The sequence below is a fragment of the Elephas maximus genome, chromosome 22 (assembly GCF_024166365.1).
Source record: "Elephas maximus indicus isolate mEleMax1 chromosome 22, mEleMax1 primary haplotype, whole genome shotgun sequence".
NCBI classification, from domain to species: domain Eukaryota; kingdom Metazoa; phylum Chordata; class Mammalia; order Proboscidea; family Elephantidae; genus Elephas; species Elephas maximus.
This window is the reverse complement of record NC_064840.1, coordinates 43,634,282-43,654,080: the sequence shown is the minus strand read 5'-3', so window position 1 is coordinate 43,654,080 and position 19,799 is coordinate 43,634,282. Positions and strand designations below refer to the sequence as shown.

Here is a 19,799-nt window from a genome sequence, read left to right as displayed (position 1 = left end):
GTGCTCATGAGGAACCTGTATTTACAGCAAGAGGCAGTCATTTGAACAGAACAAGGGGACACTGTGTGGTTTAAAATAAAGAAAGGTGTACATCAGGGTTGTATCCTTTCACCATAATTATTCAGTCTGTATGCTAAGCAAATAATCTGAGAAGCTGGACTATATGAAGAATGCAGCTTCAGGGCTGGAGGAAGACTCATTAACAACCTGCATTATGCAGATGACACAACCTTGCTTGCAGAAAGTGAAGAGGACTTGAAGCTGATGAAGATCAAAGACCACAGCCTTCAGTATGGGTTACACGTCAACACAAAGAAAACAAAAATCCTCACAACTGGACCAATAAGCAACATCATGACAAATGGAGAAAATACTGAAGTTGTCAAGGATTTCATTTTACTTGGATTCACAGTCAACGCACATGGAAGCAACAGTCAAGAAATCAAAGGAAGCACTGCACCCAGCAAATCTGCTGCAAAAGATCTCTTTAAAGTGTTAAAAAGCAAAGATGTCACTTCAAGGACTAAGGTGCTCCTGACCCAAGCCATTATATTTTCAACAGTCTCATATGCATGTGAAAGCTGGACAATGAATAAAGAAGACCTAAGAAGAACTGACCTTTGAATTAAGGTGTTGGCAAAGAATACTGAATACACCGTAGACTGCCAGAAGAACAAACAAATCTATCTTGGAAGAAGTACAGCCAGGATGCTCCCTGGAAGCAAGGATGGCGAGACTTCATCTCACATACTTTGGACAAGTTATCAGGTGGGACCAGTCCCTGGAGAAGGATATCATGCTTGGTAAAGCGGAGCGTCAGTGAAAAAGAGGAAGACCCTCATCAAGACTGATTGACACAGTGGCTGCAACAACAGGCTCAAGCATAACAATGATTGTGAGAACTGCGCAGGACCCAGCAGTGTTCCGTCCTGTTGTACACAAGGTCGCTATGAGTCAGAAGTAACTCAATGGCACCTAACAACAAGGTCAGTAGTAATGTTCCCTTATTTATAATTACAGCAATTTAAGTATTCTCTCTTTTTTTCTCGGTCAATCTTAAAGATTTGCCAATTTTATTGATCCTTCCAAAGAACCAGCTTAGTTATTTGTTTTCTCTACTATTTTTCTAGTCTATTTCATTAATACCTGCTTTAATCTTTATTATTTCCTTCCTGATGCTTGTTTTAGGTTTCGTTTGCTCTTCTTTTTACAGTGTCTTAAGGTGGGAAAAAAAAAAAAAGAGGTTAGATTATTGATTTTAGGGAGATCTTCTTTTTTAATATGGGCATTTACAGCTATTAAATTTCCTCTAAGCACTGCTTATATTGCTCCTCATAAGTTTTGGTACGTTTTCATTGTCATTCATCTCAAAGTATTTTCTAATTTCCCCTGTGATTTCCTCTTTGACCCACTGGTTATTTAGGAGTGTGCTGTTTTAATTTCCACGTATTTGTGAATTTCTCAAATTTCTTCCTGGCATTGTTCTTATGTGGTCATAGAACATACTTTGTATTATTTCTATCCTTTTTGAATTTACTGAGACTTATTTTATGGTCTAGCATATGGTCTATCTTGGAGAATGCTTTAAGCGCATGTGGGAAGAATACATATTCTGCTGTTGCTGGGTGAACTGTCTATAGATGTCTGTTATGTATAGTTGGTGTAGGTTGTTGTTAGGTGCCGTCAAGCCTGTTTCCCTTTGTCTAGTTTTCCTGTTCCTTTCTGCCTTCTCATCTTTGCTTTTGGGCTGGTGTGCCTGTCAGTCTTGTATACATGATTGAACTATGAAACACGTTTCTCACATGTGCTGTTGTTGGCCCTATAGACCTGTCTAATCTTTGGATGAAGAGTGAACCTCAGGAGTGACTTCAGTACTGAGTTAAAAGGGTGTCCAGGAGCCATATTCTCAGGGTTCCTACAGTCAGCACAACCAGTGAAGTCTGGTCTCTGTGTGTGTGTATTTGAAATTTGTTCTACGTTTTTCTCCCACTCTGCTGTGCATTTGAAATTTGTTCTACGTTTTTCTCCCACTCTGTTCGGGACCCTCTATTGTGATCCCTGCCAGACAGGTGGTGGTGTTAACCGGGAACCATCTAACTGTCCTGGGCTCAGTCTGGCAGAGATTGTGGTAGTTGTGGTCCATTAGTCCTTTGGACTAATCTTTCCCTTGTGTTTTTGGTTTTCTTCATTCTTTACTCCAGCCAGGATGGGACCAGTAGGTGTATTTTAGATGGCCACTTGCAGGCTTTTAAGACCCCAGTTATTACTTACCACAGTCAGATGTAGAACATTTTCTTTATAGACTATGTTATGCCAATTGAGTGAGATGTCCCCCGAGACTATGGTCCCCAGCCCTCATCCCAGTATCTCAGTCCCTCAGGGAGTTTTGATGTGTCTGTGAAGCTTCTATGACTTTGCCCTGGTTACACTGTGCTGACTTCCCCAGTATTGTGTACTGTCTTACCCTTCACCAAAGTTACTACCAATCTACTGTCTAGTTAGTGTTTTTTCCTCCCCACCCCTGCTCTCTCTCATAACCATCAAAGTTTTTTTCTTTCAGTGTGGAAACATTTTCACATGTTTTTATAAATGTAGTCTCATACACTATTTGTCCATTTGTGATTGACTTGTTTCACTCATCATAATGTCTTCTAGATTCATCCATGTTGTAAGATATTCCACAGATTCATCATTGTTCTTTATAGCTGTGTGGTATTCCACTGTGTATATGTGCCACAGTTTGTTCATCCAGTCATCTGCTGATGGGCACTTAGGTTGTTTCCATCTTTTTGCTACTGTGAATAATGCTGCAGTGAACATGGTTATGCAAATGTCTATTCACATGATGGCTCTTATTTCTCTAGGTTATTTTCCTAGGAGTAGGATTGCTGGATTGTATGGTATTTCTATTTCTAGCTTTTTAAGAGCCATATCGTTTTCCAAACTGGTTGTACCATTTCACATTTCCACCAGCAGTGTATAAGAGTTCCAATCTCCCCACAGTCCTTCCCACATTTGTTATTTTCTGTTTTTTGATTCACGCCAGTTGTGTCCGGGTGAGACGGTATCTCACTGGAGTTTTGATTTGGATTTCTCTAATGGCTAGCAGAAAACCCTAGTGGTGTAGTGGTTAAGAGATCAGTGGCTAACCAAAAGGTCAGCAGTTCAAATCCACCAGGCACTCCTTGGAAACCCTATGGGGCAGTTCTACTCTGTGATATAGGGTTGCTATTAGTCAGAATCAACTCGATGGCAACGGGTTTGGTTTTGTAATGGTCAGTGTTTGCGGGCATTTCCTCATGTGTCTGTTAGAGCCTGAATGTCTCCTTTGGTGAAGTGTTTGTTTACATCTTTTTGCCCATTTTTTAACTGGATCATTTGTCCTTCTATTGTAGAGGTGTTGAATTTTCCTGTAGATTATAGAGATTAGACCTTTGTCGGATACGCTGTACTCAAAAACCTACAGTCAGTAGGTTTTCTTACTCTTCTGGTGAAGTCTTCTGCTGAGCACAAGTTTTAATTTTTAGAAGATCTCATCTATCTAGCTTATCTCCTGGTGTTTATGTATTGTTAATCATGATTTGTATCCTGTTTATGTTGTATATTACGGCCCCTAGTGTTTACCCTATTTTTTCTTCCATGATTTTTATAGTTTTTGGTTTTATATTTAGGTCTTTGTTCCATTTTCAATTAGTTTTTGTGTATGGTGTGAGTTATGGGTCCTGTTTCATTTTTGTTTTTACAGGTGAACATCCCATTTTGCCAGCATCTTGACTCGACGGCAGTGGTGGGTTTTTTGTTAAAAAGATGGTCTTTTCCCACTTAATGGACTTTGGGCCTTTGTCGAAGATCACATGGCTATAGGTAGATGGATTTATATCAGGGTTCTCAATTCTGTACCATTGGCCAATATGTTTTCATTGTACTAGTACCAGGCTGTTTTGACTACTGTTGCTGTATAGCAGGTTTTGAGGTCAGGTAGTGCTAGGCCTCCTACTTTCTTCTTCTTCAATAATTTACTTAGCCAGGGCCTCTTTCCTTTCCATATAAAGTTAATGATTGATTTTTCCATCTCTTTATAGAATGCTGTTGGTATTTGGACCGGGATTGCACCGTATTTGTATACTGCTTTGGGTAGAATCAACATTTTCACAATGCTGAGTCTACCTATCCATGAGCATGGTATGTTTTTCCATTTATGTATGTCACTTTTGGTTTCTCGCAGCAGTGTTTTGTAGTTTTCTTTGTACAGTTTTTTTTTTTTTTACATTCCTGGTTAGATTTATTCCTAAATATTCTATTTTTTTAGGGACTATTATAAATGGTATTGTTTTACTGATTTCCTATTTGTAGTTCTCTTCACTGATGTATAGGAATCCAACTGATTTTTATATGTTTATCTTGTATCCTGGTACTCTGCTGAATCTTTCTATTAGTTCCAGTAGTTTTCTTCTGGATTCTTTAGGGTTCTCTATGTATAATATCTGTCTTAGGCTGGTTTCTCTAGAGAAGCAAAACCAGTAAAGCGTAAAGATATATACAGGTTTATATCAAGGAAACGGCTCATACGATTGTAGAGGCTGGAATGTCCCAAGTCTGTGGATCAGGACAGAGGACTCTCCCAATTCATGGAGCTGCGAAAGCTGGTGAACCCTAGATTCGCAGGTCAGAGAGCAAGGCTCCTGCCCACAGGCTGTTAAGATAGAAGAATCCCAAAATCGGCAGGCAAGATCACAAGGTTTCTCCCGATTCCTATAGCTGCAGGGGCTGGCAAACCCCAAATGGGCAGGTCGGGGAGCAGGACTCTTGCTTGCAGGCTGTGAAGATCTATGAATCCCAGTATCGATATGTAAGCTGCTAGTTCAAGTCACAAGAACTGGAGGTCAGATGACAAGAGGCAGCTGCTGAATCCAGAGCAAGCCAAAAGCCTTGGCAAGGTGAGCAGGAAGGAAGGAGGTGGTGGAGGGCAGAGAGATGAAGGCTGAGGGGGCAGTCAGCCTCCACAGGCCCTGCCCCTGCCGGTACCACTTAGCAGATTCCATCAAGGGGGTGATCACATATCAAATTTCGACAGGGAACTAATCCCATTATACAACTGCCAAAACACTGAAAATCATGGCCCAGCCAAGTTGACATACAATCTTAACCATCACAGTATCATATCATCCGTGAATAGGGATAGTTTTACTTCTTCTTACCAATTTGGATGTCCTTTATTTCTTTTTCTTGCCTTATTGCTATAGTTAGGACTTCCAGTACAATGTTAAATAGGAGTGGTGATAAAGGGTTTCCTTGTCTTGTTCCTGTTCTCAGGGGGGATATTTTCAGCCTTTCTCCATTGAGAATGATGTTAGTTGTTGGTTTTGTATAGATGCCCTTTATTATGTTGAGGACTTTTCCTTCTATTTGTGTCTTATTGAAAGTGTTTATTAGGGATTAGTGTTGGACTTTATTGAATGCCTTTTCTGTGTTGATTGAGATGATCATGTGAGTCTTCTCTCCCTGGTGGCGAAGTGGTTAAGAGCTTGGCTGGTAACCAAAAGGTCAGCAGTTCAAATCCACCAGCTGCTCCTCTGAAACTCTATGGGGCGGTTCTACTCTGTCCTATAGGGTCACCATGAGTTGGAATCGAATCGAATCGCCGGCACACAACAACAGGTGGTGAATTATGTTGATTTTCTAATGTTGAACCATCCTTGTATACCTGATATGAATCCCACTTGGTTGTGGTGTATTTTTTCTTATAGGGTGCTGAATTCTATTGGCTAGAATTTTGTTGGGAATTTTTACATCTATATTCATGAGAAATATTGGTCTCTAATTTTCTTTTTTTTATGGTGTCTTTATTTCGTTTTGGAATCAGGGTTATGCTGGCTTCATAGAATGAATTCGGAAGTATCCTTTTCTTTTCTTTGTTCTGAAATAGTCTGAGTAGTACTGGTGCAAGCTCTTCTCTTTATGTTTGGTAGAATTCTCCAGTGAAGCCATCTGGGCCAGGACTTTTTCTTGTTTGGAGTTTATTACCTTTTCAACCTTCTCTTGTTAAAGTCTGTTCAGATTTTTGACCTCAGTTTGTGTTAGTTTAGGTTGGTAATGTGTTTCTATAAATCTGTCCATTTCCTCCAGGTTTTCAAATTTGTTGGAGTACAGTTTTTCATAGTACTCTGTTATGATCTATTTTATTTCAGTTCAGTCTGTTGTAATGTCTCCCATTTCATTTCTTATTTAGGTTATTTCCCTCCTCTCCTGTTTTTCTTCTATAATTTGGCCATTGGTTTGTTGATTTTGTTAATCCTTTCAAAGAACCAACTTTTGGTTTTGTTGGTTATTTCTATTGTTTTCCTATTCTCTATTTCATGTATTTTTGCTCTGTTCTTTATTATTTCCTTTCTTGTGGTGGCTGTGGGCTTCTTTTGCTGTTCTCTTTCCATTTGTTCAAGTTACTAGGGCTGATGTTTTGATTTTGTCCCTTTTTCTTTTTTGATGTCTATGCCTATTGCTATAAATTGACCTCTGAGCACTGCCTTTGCTGTGTCCCAAAGGTTTTGGTATGATGTGTTTTCATTTTCATTTGATTCTAGAAATTTTTATTCCACCTCTGATTTTGTCTGTTACCCAGCGGTTTTTTAGGAAGCTCTTATTCAGTTTCCTTATATCCGATTTTTTTCTTTGCTCTTCCTGTTATTAATTTCCACTTTTATCACGCTGTGATCAGAGAAGATGCTTTGTATTACCTTATTGTTTTGGATTTTGTTGAGGGTTGTTTTATGGCCTAAGATGTGGTCCATTCTGGAGAATGTTCCATGTACGTTGGAAAAGAATGTGTACTTTGCTGCTGTTGGGTGGAGTGATCTGTATATGCCTATGAGGTCAAGATGACTGACTGTGTCCTAAGATCTTCTGTTTGTTTGCTGAGTTTCTTTCTAGATGTTCTGTCCTTTACTGAGAGTGGTTTGTTGAAGTCTCCTTGTATTATCGTGGAACTGTCAATTTCTCTTTTCAGTGCTATTAGAGTTTGTTTTATGTATTTTGGAGGCCTGTCATTAGGTACATAGATATTTACTATGGTTATATCATCCTGGTGGGGATTGTCCCATTAATCACTGTCTTAGTCATCTAGTGCTGCTATAGCAGAAATACCACAAGTGGATGGCTTTAACAAAGAGAAATTTATTCTCTCACAGTCCAGTAGTCCAAATTCAGGGTCCTGGATCCAGGGAAAGGCTTTCTCTCTCTGTTGGCTCTGGAGGAAGGTCCTTGTCATCAGTCTCTCCTTGGTCTGTGAGCATCTCAGTGCAAGAACCTCAGGTCTGAACGATGTGCTCTGCTCCCGGCACTGCTTTCTTGGTGGTATGAGGTCCCCATGTCTCTCTGCTCGCTTCTCTCTTTTATAACTCAAAGAGATTGGCTTAAGACACTATCTAATCTTGTCAACCTCATCAATATAACTGCTGCTAATCCATCTCATTACACCACAGTGATGAGATTTACAACACACATGGAAATCACATCAGATGATAAAATGGTAGACAATCATACAATCATATAAGAGAATCATGACCTAGCCAAGCTGACAGATATTTTGGGGGGACACAATTCAATCCATTACAATCATTATATAATGCCATTCCTTCTCTTTTATGCTAGATTTTTTTTTTTTCCTTAAAGTCTATTTTACCTGAGATTAGTACTGCCACTCCTGCTCTTTTTTGGTTGCTGTTTGCTTGATATATTTTTTTCCACCCTTTGATTTTTATTATATTTATTTCTTTGTTTCTAAGGTGTGTCAGTTGTAGACAGCACATGGATGGGTCTTTTTTTTTTTTTTTTTAAATCCATTCTGTCACTCTCTGTCTCTTTATGGGTGCATTTAAGCTATTTACATTCAGTAGAATTATCACAGGTATAAGTTTACTGCTGTCATTTTGTAGTTTTTTTTTTTTGCGGTGCTGACATTTTCTTTGTTCCTCTTACTCTCCTGTGGTGAGTTCCTTTTGTTTATGAAATTTCTTTTTGTTGTTTTTCATCACTGTAGATTTTGCGTTTATTTTTTGTTTTTCTTCTTTATTTTGATGAGTAGATTTGTCAACTTTCTTTGTGGTTACCTTGAAATTTCCCCTTATCTCCCAAAGTTTGAAGTTTGAGCCAGTCTTTTATTAACTTGATATCGCCTTGACTTGCTTTCCATTTGAAAGTTCTAAACCTATACCAAAGTCTCCCTTTTATTGTTCTGAGGTTGCCCTCATTTACAGATTGACATCTCCAGTTCCCTGTTTTGAATCTTTTAATTTTGTTTTATCCCTGAGAGTTCATTAACTAGGTATTTGGCTGATGCTGACCTGTACCTTAGATTCATGTTGTTGTCTGATGTTGTTGGTTCTCTAACTGAAGGACTCCCGTTAATAATTCTTTTAAGTTTGGTTTGGCTTTTACAAATCCCCCTAATTTCTGTTTATCTGGAAATGTCATAATTTGGCCATATTTGAGAGAGAGTTTTGCAAGATATGCTATTCTTAGTTGGAAATTTTTTTCCTTCACGGTTTTATATATATATCATCCCATTGCCTTCTTGCCTGCATGGTTTCTGCCGCGTAATCACAGCTTAGTCTTATTGCTTCCCCTTTGTATGCGACTTTTCATTTTCTCTTGAGCTGCTCTCAGGATTCTTTGTCTTCGGTTTTGGTGAGTGTGATGTTGATATGTCTTGATGATTTTCTTTTCGGGTCTATCCTATATGGGGTTCACTGAGCTTCGTGGTCATATTTTCAACTTGCTTGATATTTGAGAAGTTTTCTTTCAGCAAGTCTTCAATGACCCTCTCTGTGTTTTCTATTTTCTCCCTGTTCTGAAACTCTGATTAGGCACAATTTTTTTGCTCTTGATTGTATCCCACACAGTTCTTAGGTTTTCTTCATTCTTTCTCTGATTTTTCCTCAAAGTAGGAGCCACGGATTTGACTCCAATTTGCTGATTCTGTCTTCCATCGTTTCAAATTTGCTCCTGAAATCTTGTATTGCGTCATCTATTTCTGAAATTTTGTTGTTTATGCTTTGGATTTCTAATTGCTATTTTTGTATGATTTCTAATTATTTATTTATTTTGATGTTTTGGTTTTGTATTATTTTCCTGAGTTCTATTGTTTTGTCTGTGTTTTCCTTGATTTTGGCTATGCTTTGGTTGGTTTTGTTTGTTTTCCATGATTCTGTCTACGTTTTTGTTGACTGCTTTCATAATCTCTCAGAGAGCTCTGAGTATTACACTTTTGAATTCCCTAAAAGGTAGTTCCAGTGCCTTTTCTTCTGCCAGAAGGTCAACTGGTGCTTCAGTCTGTTCACTTACTATAGCCATACTTTTTTTTTTTAAACGTTTTGATATTGTCTGCTGTCTCCAAGACATCTAGGTATTATTTTCTTTATTTGTTGATTGTAGGATTGCTTGTTTTGTCTGGCTTTCTGTTTTGTTTGGTTATGCTCTGTTGCTTGCTCATCTGTTGGCATGACTGTTCTCACCCTCTTGTCTGTGTGTGCAGGCTGGTTGTTTAGCTATGTTGCAGCAAGGCAAGTCCAGCAGGGGGGAAGGGGCAGAGATATGTGTTTCTTCTGCAGTGTGAACCAGGTTGGAGGCTGGAGCAAGACTGTGGCAGTCAATGGGGGTGGGGGGGGGTGGCGTGGGATCCTGAGCCAGCAGGGACAAGGGTAGGTTTTGGGCTAGGACACCTCAGTGCCAAAGCAGTCAGTGGGAGGGGGTCTGGAGTCATTGGGGAGGGGCCTGGGCCAGGTTTCCTGTAGGCCACAGTGATCAGCGAGGCGTGTCTGAAGCCAAGAGGCAGGGGTCTGGGGTCCAGGCTGGGTCATCTTGGGGCTATGGCAGGCGGTGGGATGGGTCCAGAGCTGGTGGAGAGGGACCCAGGGTTTGGGCCGGGACCCATCAGGGTCATAGCAGTCAGTGGGTGGGTGTCTGAAGCTGGGGGGGAGGGTCCTGGGGTCCCCCTCAGGGCTTTAGTGGTCAGTGCGGGGGCTGCAGAGCTAGTAGAAAGGGGCCTGGTGTCCAGCGTGGGTCACCTTGAGGTGTGGCAGTCAGGTCTGAAGTTAGCAGGGAGGGGTTTGGGGGATGGGCTGGGTCACTCTGGGGCTGTGGTGGGCAATAGGAGGGTCCAAGGCTGGTGGGGAAGGGCCTGGGGTATTGGCTGGCTCCCCTTGGGGCTGCACTGGTCAGCTGCAGGGGTCAAGCCAGCGGAGAAGGGCCTGGGTCATCTTGGGGCCGCAGAAGGTTGTGGGAGTTGACTGGAGTAGGTGAGGAATGGCTAAAGGTCCAGGCTGGGTCCCCTCAGGGCTGCTGTGGGCAGTAGGAGGGGTGTGGAGCCAGTGTCCCTCTTTATTAACATTTTTTGTTATAAAGTATTGCTGTTTGTATAATACATTTTTCCACCCTTTTACTCTCAATCTATTTGTACTGTTGAATCTAAAGTATGTCTCCTGTAGACAGCATACAGTTGGATCTTGATTTTTTATCCAATTTGACAATCTCTGTCTTTTGACTGGATTGTTTAATCCATTTGTACTTAATGTTTTTGATATAGTTGGATTATGTCTGCCATTTTACTTTTTGTTTTCTATATGTCTTCTTTGTTCTACTCCTTTATTACTTTCTTTTGTATTAAGTGAATATTTTCTGATGCAGTTATTTTAATTTCTTTACTAATTTTTCAGTAATTTTTTGAGTTATTTGCTTAGTGCTTGCTCTAGGGCTTACCATAAACATTTTAAAATACAGCACTTCTATATGACACCTCACATTCTGCTCCTTGCTCATAAAAGATAAATGAAATATACTTGTGGAGCTTCGAACCAGTTTGAACCAGTTCAGCCATGGTTGACAAAGCCAAACAGGAACAAATTCGCAGTTTTATACTTTGGCAGATTTGGCATGGTACTAGGAATGGGAAAAACTACAAGTTGAAGCCCAGGATGGGAGACTTGGAAGAGGTGTAGTGAGCCCTTCCAGGAGCTCTATGCGTGAGACTGGATTACTGGCAGGACTGTAGGAGAGCGACACACATTCAGAGCAGTGTGGTTGGCCACCATCTTTGAGTGGGGTGCCACCATCTTTGAGTGGGACCGTGCTGCTTCGGACTGTACTCAAAATCTGAGGGCAAGAATTTTGGTTACTATGCAATGGATACACTGCCCTTGATCTCTGAGAGGGCTTTTATGTTTCTAGCATGGTTTTGACCCATAATTTTTCCTATTCCAGCTATCTTTCTGGTTCACTGAAACTTTATAAAGATTTGGGTTTGTTCCAGTGACACTTCCGTGGCCATAACTGAACTGGGCAAAACCAGTTTGAAGCCCTGATAAACTTCACCCACGGGCCTGAAAAACTGTAGAAAAGAACTGTGTTAAACATAGATGGGGGCTTGGCATAAAAGAGAACAAAGCATGATTTGTGATCTTTCAGACTAGTATCATGGGTATCCTTTAAAACAAACAAAAATATATCATCAGAAAAGTATTTTATCATTTGCTGTAAATCAGGAATAGGCCTGGGAATAGTGACTTCTCTGAGATTCACTATAAAAGACAGGTCGAGTAAACTGAATGCATGCATTAGCCTCTGCTCTCTCTCCTGAGATATCATGGGAGAAAAGTAATAGGTTTCACAGACACACACACACACACACACACAGATACACTCCACATCTCAAGACAAAGAGAACGCGAAAAGAGACAATAACAACAGCATTTTAGAAAGTGGGAAATAGAAAGGCAAGTGACCTAGCAGACCCATCAAAGTTCAATTCAAGTAACTAACTACAGAATTTACAAAAAGCTCAAGAACTGAAAACAATAGTCATGAAGTTAAAGGTGGGCCTAAAAACAAGAGAATTTATTGAAAATCTGATTAAAAAATAGACCTTTCCAGATCTCCTCACCCATTACATATGGTTGGGCAAATCCCGTTCCCCTCCCAGGCATGCCACCAAAAGTTATTCTCTGGAGAGGGTATGAATGAGAGTCTAGACTGGGGAAACAATCAATAAATGGAGGTAGCTTTCTTAAGTAAAAGTTTATATACTGAAAGCGACAGTTTTCTTCTTCTCATATGGCTCCCAGAACACTGTCAGTCAGATTTATACCCTCCAGGGTAGGAAACTGGAAGAGCATTCTCTGAAGAATTCAGTCAGCCCCTAAGTAAAACAGAAACTAAAAGATACTGGCACTGGGGGTTGCATAAAGAAATGGCCCAATCAGATTACCTCATGTAAAGTCTAGAATTTAATAAGCCCTACTCATGGTACAGAGTTTCTAATCAGCTTTTTATTGTCCGTTTCTTAAATACGAGCTATAATAGCCAAGGAATGCAATACATTTGAGGAATGTCTCTAAAATGATAGAGGCTAAAGCAAATGGGAAAGTGGAGAAATAAGAGGAAACATATTAGGCAGGTAGAAGAAAACTTAAACTCAAAACTAGCATTGCTTCTTATATCTAAAAAGTGAAAAGAGACTGCTAGTCAAAAAAGAGGGCATTAAGAGAATAAAAAGAGCTCTTGGAATTTAAATATAATAGCATATAGACAATGAAAGTATGCCAACAAAACATATCATATTTTCAAAATAAGCTAAAAACATTAAAAATATAAGACATGAAAAAAACAACATACATGAAAATTAGAAAAGCTAAGAAATGAAGTGACAAATCTCAATAAAGAATCAGAGACAAAAGAATGCATCATTTCAGAAATGACTAAACTAATACAAACACAAGAGTGAGTTAACACAAATCAAATGCTGTGATAAAAATAGGAGGAAAATTATTAAAAACCAAAAAGAAATGAAGAGATAAAAAGAATTAGAAAGGAAGTGGCAAAAATGAAGACAGGCAAGGAAGGCCCAACATAGAACAGGAGAGTCCCTAAATAAAACCCAAGCAAGGGAGCAGAACAAATGCTAAAAACTATAATTTAAGTGAACTTCGTTGAAATAAAAAGGAACTTGAAACTTCATATAAACTATGTATTGAAAGAATACTCTGTGTATCTGAGAATACTGATCCAGAACAACTAACACCAGACATATTCTGGGAAAATATCTAGACTATAAAGAAAACAAACAGACAAAGCTTTGGACATTTAGGCAAAAAAAGCAAGTGACTTACAATGGAAAGACAGCTTTATTTTATCAGAGTCTTCATCAGCAATGCTATATACTAGAAGAAAATGAAGTATATAGTTAAAAAAAGAAAATGCAAGCTGAGTATTTTACATCTAGCAAAACTGACCTTCAATGTCAAAAAGCAGTTATCAATATGCAAGAACTCAGGGATATTGTTTTCATGATTTCTTATGAGAAATGTACTGAAGAATGAGCTTCAGACAACGAAAATTACTATAGAAGCTTCTATAGAAACAGGGTGAGCATTAAATATATAGTTACTTGTAGAAGTAAGACCAAATGAAGGTTAAAAAGGAGAGAGTATAGTATGCAATGGCTATATATTCTGACAATGCACATATGGTAAAAGCATTAAAAAACGGGGAAAATTATAGATGGTTTGTCTTCCAAAAAGGCCTAGAAACAATGACCAATCCAGTAGCAATGAGCAATACCAGCAATTAAGAACCAAAAACCCACTGCCATTGAGTCAATTCTGACTCATAGCAACCCTACAGGACAGAAAAGAACTGCCCCTATACGGTTTCCAAGGAGTGACTGGTGGGTTTGAACTGCTGACATTTTGGTGAGCAGCCTGAGCTCTTAACCATTGTACCACAGGGGCTCCAACAATAAGAAAGGGATCTTAAAATTCCATTTTCCACTAAAAAAAAAAACCAGGGTTTCTTGGAGAAATTTGTGATTCCAAATTGAGGGTAGGGAATGTACAAGAAGAGCCTAAAATATCCTGCCACACCACATAGCAAGGAAACTATCAAAGACTCCTAGGGCCATAATAAAGGACCCAGTGGACTACCTGAAAAGGCTTTTACTTACTGTTCAAAGATACAGTAATTTGAGCTGCAAAAAAAGACAACATTACAATGGATTGAACCCTACAAAATATGTCTCAGAGTGGGGTTTGATTGGATTGGGGACAGTGACGGGCTTGTGAGTTGCTGGAAAATTTCTATTTCTTGACCTAGGTGGTAGTTATAAAAGGATATCTGCTTTAGAATAATTAAACTATGTATTAGTTTTGTGTGATTTTTGGTAACTGTGTTTTATGTTACAATAAAAAGATTAATAGAAGAATTCATGCATTAAAACAAAGAAATATGTAAAATAAAAAGAATGCTTATCAGAATTGAAGGTTTTTATTTTCTATAGTGAGGGCTGGCAAACATTTTCTATAAAGGGTCACAGATACTTTATTTTAGGCTTTACAGGCCACATGATCTGTCACATGTACTGATCTCTGCCATTGGAACACCACAGACAATGTGAAAATGGATGAGTATGGCTCTGTTCCAATGAAAGTTTATAAAAACAGTGGTGGGCTAGATGTGGTCTGCAAAACAGGAGGTGGCTGTAGGTTGCCACCCTTGTTCTAGATTGAAAGAGTCAACTAAGTACTCAGCACATGAATGAAAACTGTCCTACAGTAAGACCTACCATCAGGAACTCGAGGGACAAAGAAAAGATTCTAAAAGTTTCCATCTTCCAAACAAGATATATATAATAGATCTAGATTCAGAGCAGCATTGGGCTTTTGAACAGCATTTCTTAAAGCTAGGAAAAAACACGGCAATGTTTTCAAAATTCTATCTAACCTGGAATTCTATCAATCAGAGTGAGGGTACAACACTGGTGTTTTAGATGTAGCAGGTCTCAGAAAATCTGCTCCCCAGCCCCATGTTCTCTTTCTCAGGAGGCTACTGGAGGATATGCCTACAAAATCACAGAATAAGCAATAAAAAGGAAGATCCAGAAAACAGGGTCAAACATAATGAAGAGGTGAAGAGATCCTCAGGACAATTGTGAAGAAAAATCCTAGGCTGACAGCTGTGCAGCAGGCCCACAAAGCAGCTGAAATCAGACTGTAGGAGGAGAGGCTCTGGGAGAGAATTTTTCAAGAAGATGCAATTGTTAGAGCACTTAGTGAGTTTGAATATATTGAGACATAAAAATAGGGCAGAGATAAATTAGTAAGTATACAGAAAAATAAGCAAATAAGAAAACAAGACAACTCAAGGCAAAACAAAAAGCTGTGCAAGACAGGGAAAACAATCCTGATAATATTTTATGGCCAGTGAATTGCATTTTTACAGTCATAATAATGTATCATATTTTTACTAAAATAATGTGCATCTTCTATGTTTATTTGCTAACCATGTCCCCCCGCAAGGTATTTTCATAAGTGCCAGTATGTCAATTTTTTCGCATGTTGCTGTGAAAAGATATTAGCATAGCATGCTTATGAAAATACCCTGCGGTGGGGGGGGGGCGTAATTGGCAAACAAACATAGAAGGTGTGCATTATTTGGGTAAAAATATGGTAATCACTGAATACAGATTTAGTCAAAATATCATATAGATCAAGTTGTTGTAATTCTCAACCAAATAGCAATAATCCTCTTTACCATCTGTATAAACATACACATAAAGATTTTCTTATTTAACTTATTTGCACTATGTATATTGAATTGCTTTAGGTTTTTCAATGTTTATTCAATGAATAATTTCTTAGCACTGACTATGGCCATAACATTTAGGTCCTGTAAGGGATACGACAGGCACAATAGAGAGCCTCTGCCCATAAGGAGCTTAAGTCTAAAAAACATTTAACGCTACAAGAGAATAAAAGAGATGTAAAAAGCCAGGAGTCATTTTTGCCTCCAGGCTTACCTTCCTTCACAGGACAGCATAAATAATATACTAAAAATGTAAATCTTATCATCACACACACACACACACGCACACACACACTCTCTCTCTCTCTCTCTCTCCTTCACCCTCATCCACAACTGCTTTAATGGTTCACCATTACATTCAGGATAAAATCCAAGTCTCTTAATATGACTTTATAAGGCCTTTCTTTATCTTAGTCCTGCATCAGTCAATATTCCATATACCAAACTACATACAAAATATGCACAAATTCTACTTACAGTTCCTTCAGTGTCAGGTTTCCTCATGCCTAACAGCCTGTAAACTACCTACTTACCTCATGAGTCTTCCTCTACATTCTGTATGAACAACATTTACTCATGCTTTAAAATCTAAACCATTTGTCACTTTTTTCAGGTCTTGCAACACCAGTCTAAGTACACACCTTATGTGCAATTTGGGAGACTGCCTGACCCTGAATGCTAGAGTACAGGGATGAGGTACAGAATCTCCCTTTGGACGAGGCTACTGAGTGGAGCTGGTGCTACTCCTCTTCTCCTTCTCCATCCCTAAAACTCACTGCACTGTGATATGATGGAAACATAGGATTTAGATTCAGAAATTTAGCTATATTTTAGCATGCATGTTTTCCCATCTTCCTCCTCAGTGTAAATGACATAGGAATAATAAACTTAGGTTCTAGAGAAACTGAAGAAAGCATACTTTTATATAGAAACATCACTCTAGATGATTTTTTGATAACCAGTTCAGTAAGGCAATGTTGGAAGTGGGAGTCTTGTTAAATATGTCTTTTTTTTCTTTTTTAAACTAATGCCCCAGTGAAACAGTAACATATTGCTTTTAAATTCCATCACGTAAGATATTATAAGCACAGTAACATCTTTTTCATTTTTTGTATCCTCAGCACTGAGGAAAGTGCCCAATATAAAACACTGAAAAGAAAAAAAGTGTTCATTTGCTACCCTAGGAAAGGTAAGAACTAGTAAGTCAATTATTTACAAGTCCTGTCGGAACTGCACCAGCAAGTCTGGGTAGAGGTCAGCTCTACAGCAATGTGAGAGGTGGTGAAAAAGTAGGGAGAACTCAACAAGGAGCCAGAAGAGGAAAGCTGAGTAGGTCTCCAACTACTCTAGTCTTCAGTCTGACCTTTTCAATTAAAAGTTTTGTCATAGGCAGCTTCTGACATGGCCACCTCCTGGTATTCATGACCTGTGTAATCCCTTCCCCTTGAGTATGGGCTGGATCTAGTGGCTTGCTTCTAATGAAGAGAATTCAACAAAAGTGACAGGATGTTATTCAGTGATTAGGTTACACAAAGACCGTGACTTTTATCTTGTTAGCACTATCTCTGTTGCTGGAGTTCTCTCTTGTCCTGACAGTTACTCTGATAAAGCCGGTTGCCACGCTGTGAGATGCTCTATGGAAAGGCCCACAAGGCAAGGACCTGAGGGAGGCTTCAGTCCAACAATCCATGAGGAACTGATCCTACCAATAACCATGTGAGTGAACTAAGAAGGAGCTCCTCCCAGTTGAGCCTTGAGACAACTGCAGACTTGTGAGAGACCCAGAGCTAGAGGACCCAGTGTTATTAATAAATGTTTTGGGCTGTGACCTAGTACAGAGGCAGTTTTTTTTAACTGTGCTTTAAGTGAAAGTTTACAATTCAAGTTAGTTTCACATACAAAAACTTATACACACGTGTTATGTGACCCTAGTTGCTCTCCCTATGTGACCGCACATTCCTTTAGAGCCAGTGTTTTAATGCCTTGACTAAGTTTGGGCTTTCCTCACATTTTTACAAACTCTAATTGTACAGAACTTTTGTAGAAGGCTGTTCTTCATATTAAATGAATATTGATTTTTGCTTGTTTTAGCTTCAATATTGAGCAATTTACTTAACCTCACAGTCTCCCCGCCCATATTTCTAAACTGAAAATAAAACACCTCCCTCACATATTGTGAGGACTACAACAAATACAAAAATATAAATCTCTCCCTCCTTTGCTCTGACACTCAGTGAATATTAGCTCCCCGTCTCACCCTTTCAAATTCTTGGGATAGCTTCTGGTACCTTACATATTGGCCACACCTTTCAGATCTAAAACTTTCTAATTATTTGTTATTTGTCTATTCAGAACTATCGAGAGATTTATTTATTACATAGTTCTGGTGACTATATTTTTCCAAACTAATAATTTGGATAAGCTTTCATCAGATAGGTGGAATATTTAGAGTCTGGCTTTTCCAAAAGAACAAAGTTTCATTATTCTATTGTACAACATTAAGACTTATCTTTCCATTTTTTTCCCTTCCCAGTGTATAATGGGCTAATTTTAACCAAGTCAGTCACCTCTCAATTATGTTTTAGATCATACTGCTCATAATTTTTTTGTTGTTGGTGCTATGTTTTTGCTTATACTGCTCCCTTGCCTTGGAATGGTCTCTTTTCAGATTCTACTTAACCTGCTAAGCTCAACATGTCTTCCCACTTAGTACATAATCTTTGCCTGACAAGCTCTTCAAGGACTGTATCTTAAAATTTTTGGCCTTTTTTCTATAAATTTACCACAGTGCTAGGCACTTGCTAGTGGCTCAACAAATGAGCTTGAAACCCTTTTAATTTCATGTTTATATCCAGAAAATCCTTTTGCTGATACCCTGTTTTATTCTTTTTAGGTATTTAGTCACTTTGTCATTACTTCCTTCTATCTCTTAAAATCTCGTCTAATTTAGCTTTCCCTGAAACTCTCTTTATGCTTACTGAGACCATAATTATATAGAGGCATTTATAGAGCCCCTATTTATAGAGCCATTCAAAGCTATTAGAATTTTTGGCTGATTTGGGATAAGTCAGATAAGGAAACCCAGTGCAAACTAGTTTGCTTTCTAATTTATCGAAGTCAACTTCTCAGAGTCTAAATGTTCTGTAAGTACTTTCTAAAAGATTTCACTGTTTTGTTTTGTTCTTATCATACTTGAGTGCCTAGTAAACTTTCACAGTGCTCTGACATTATAACAGAGGTCTGTTTCCTCTTCCTCCATCCCAGCAGCAGAACAGGTAGCACAAGATCATGTATTTTTGTTAAAGAATAAGACTTTTAAGTTGACAGGGACTACTTAAAGGTTGATAAATAAAACGCAGGTTGGGCTTTTTGCTAAGTGTTTGTTGAATGAATGAATAAATGAATTAAAAAAACCAAAATGAATAAAAGAGCAGAATACAAAGAATATTAGGAGCAGACAAGTTTTCTCCCTCCCATTCCAGCAAAGGGAGCTTAACATATGAGGAGGGGCAGGGGCGGGGTGGGATGTTTTAGTAGAGTGACGTCTATATGGAGTTTACCAAAAGTGGAGTCTCATAAAAAATAATCAAGCATTTATCAATATTAACTGGAAACTAGATTATAATCCTTGATTTTTGTTTTAGATAAAATTATTTCTAGAAAAGATGAAGGAATTGCTTAAGCTACCAAAGCATTATAGAAAACATCTCTTGAGAGTATGTAACTATCTCTGCTCCAATTCTATGCTCACTAAAAAAAAAAAAAAAAAAAAATTTCTTATTTATAATTTGATCTCTTAAATGGACTCACCCACCAGAACAGAGTGCCCCAGGTAGATGAACCATTCCAGTTCTGGAGCCAGGCAGATGTTTCAGTATAAATTAATCAAGAAATTTTTGTTTGCCAGTCAATAACCCTGGGAGTTTGGTTAGCATGAACCAGTCCCTCAGAGGCTTGTTAACTCTGAATGAAATAAAGCAATTAAGTTTCTGGAATTGCAAAGCTGAAAAACAAAGTGTGATGACTTCATAAAAGTACCGTTACTCAATGAGGACCTACTTTAAATAGCTTCTCCTTTGGACATTTTCTAAAACCATAAATAAGTGAACTTAGAGATAGCTTTACTCAATTCTCTTGTTTTACAGAAAAGGAGATTGAGTTCAAAAGAATCT

General features: G+C 38.6%; 1 protein-coding gene across 2 annotated transcripts in view; it reads right to left on the bottom strand.

Moving 5' to 3' along the window:
• The window catches only part of INTS9 (integrator complex subunit 9), a 153,932-nt gene that overhangs the window by 62,817 nt on the left and 71,316 nt on the right, over window positions 1–19,799 (bottom strand). The window lies entirely within an intron of this gene.